Below are 2,435 nucleotides of genomic sequence, written 5' to 3' on the forward strand. Positions count from 1 at the left end.
TCAGGAACAAAGGCCAGAGGTAGGTGGAAGCCTAGGCCAAACAAAGTTCCTTGTGTGATCACCTCTCCTGGTTGCCCTCTGGGCCACCCCCGTAATTACTGCCTGTTATTCTAGGACTGGTAAGTCGATTGACTTAGCAAATGTTTTCTTTTCCGTTGTGGTGTCCAGAAATCTGCAGCTGCATTTTAATGATGAGAGGACTGAGGAGTCACCCAGAGATGGTAATTTTGTTTTGGTCAAAGTCTCATACATTTACATATAAATGAAAAACAAAAGGACATTTAAATTGTAGAAGTGGGGGGAGGAAATTAGCTTTTCTCCTTGTCAGTAAAAGATTCTTTGGTGACACAGAGAATATAATAATTCATCAAACCCCTCATTTTATACACAGAGGTAGAACCGTGGCCCAGATAGAATATGACTAACCCAAGGTCCAACAGGAAATGGGAGGCAAGGCTGGAACAGGAGTTTAGGAGTTTAGGTTTCCTTTCTCAGCTCTTCTCTCTGTCCCTATCTCTTGTTCTGCCTCATGCAGGCTCAGTACTCTTAAGCAGCTCCTACGTCATATACTGGGTGCTTGTGATGGTTAATTTTATGTGTCAACTTGACTGGGTAAGTGATGCCCAGAGAGCTGGTAAAACATTATTTCTGAGTGTGTCTGTGAGGGTGTTTCAGGAAAGATTAGCATTCGAATCCACAGACTGAATAAAGATGATCTCTCTCACGAGTGCGGTGGGCATCATCCAGTTTCTTGAGGGCCTGAATAGAACAAAAAGGCAGAGGAAGGCTGAATTAGCTCTCTTGCTTGAGCTGGGACATCCACCTTCTCCTGTTCCTCTGGATATCGATGTTCCTGATTCTTGGCCCTTTGGACTCAGACTGGAACTTACACCATTTGCTCCCCTGGTTCTCAGGACCTTGGGTTTGGACTGGAATGACACCACCAGCTTCTCTGGGCCACCAGTTTGTGGATGGCAGATCAGATTGTAGGACTTCTTGACCTACATAATCATGTGAGCCAATTCCTATAATAAATCTCTCCTATCTGTCTTCTATCTATCTATCTATCATCTCTCTATCTCCTTTTGGTTCTTTTTCTCTGGAGAACTCTGACAGGCATGATTTTACCACTCTGGCAGTGGCTGTAGCCTCCCCAGCTGTTGGGATAATAGTGATTCTTGAACACAAAGGTCATTCTGTTTGCAGATACATTTTTAAAAGTCTGCATTGACCTCATTATGACTGTGGGCACCATGTTGGGTTGGCAAAGATGTCTCAAGCCTAGTTCAGAAAGATCATATTGACCAAGCTTTTCCCAATGTATTACATTATGCCATTTATAATCCCTTCTCTGGCCTATGCCCTTCCCATAATTGTAAAGGGCCCCACTGCTTTTTATGAATTTTGTGTCAGGAGAGGGGAAGGAGTGAGCAATGGTGTTTATCATCCAGGGCCTCATCAGGTGATCATATCTTTTTCTCATGTGTCCTTGATGATCTATGGAATTTGGTCCAGCTAAATCAATACATAAAAACAAATCTTGAGGGACTTCCCCATAATTTGGCACTGGGGACATTGTTCAGTCATATATATCCTCACCATCCTGATTCTTCCAATACCTAGCATTCGTTCATTCAGTCAGTCAAGAAAAAACTTATCCAGTTCCAACTAAGTGTCAGGCACTCTCTACACTTGGGGTTCAATGACAAACACCCCACAGAGAGCACCTACCTTCTTGGAATTTATAGACCAGGAGCAAACTCAAAATTACATACATTCTACAGTTAGAAAATTACACTTTGCTCAATAATCTATTAAATCATATTCCAACCATGAAAGAAGACTATGAAACTGTCCTAAGAAATGAGAGAATGTAGAAGATCACCAGATGATAATACCTATAGAAAAAGAAAATACAAATGTTAAAGAGTTTTCTACTATTCGTTAATGAAGAAATAGAACTGAGGGCCAAATTAGTGAGCTGAGTTTGCCTGGGCTGGCTCACACTAATTCAATTTGAGTGTTCTTCATTTTAAGACTCCCAACAAATGTACAATCCCTCAAAAAAGCATAATTGTTCCCATTTATATTTGAGAAAACAGGCTGGAACAATCAAATAACTACTTACAATTATGTACCTTGATTCCAGGAATATCTAGCTCTGGAGCCTACACTATAATTTTGACCTCACCCCCTTCTCACTGACACCTGGGGTCCAGGGTAGGGCACTGCAATGGATATATAGCCTGCCTTCTTTTAATAAATGTATTTCTACAGAGACGTGTCACTGATTTTTTTTAAACGGAATTTTGAAAGAAGTGATCTATTCTTGATGTCTAGAAGATAATCATGGGAGTAGAGACCTTTCCTAATGACCCAGCAATTATTCAAAACCTTCTTGGAGCAACATTTGGAAACAGACTTTGGGAAAGGAG

Source organism: Monodon monoceros, unplaced genomic scaffold, assembly GCF_005190385.1.
Source record: "Monodon monoceros isolate NGI ecotype Baffin Bay Population unplaced genomic scaffold, NGI_Narwhal_1 Super_Scaffold_11, whole genome shotgun sequence".
In the NCBI taxonomy this organism is placed as follows: Eukaryota; Metazoa; Chordata; class Mammalia; order Artiodactyla; family Monodontidae; genus Monodon; species Monodon monoceros.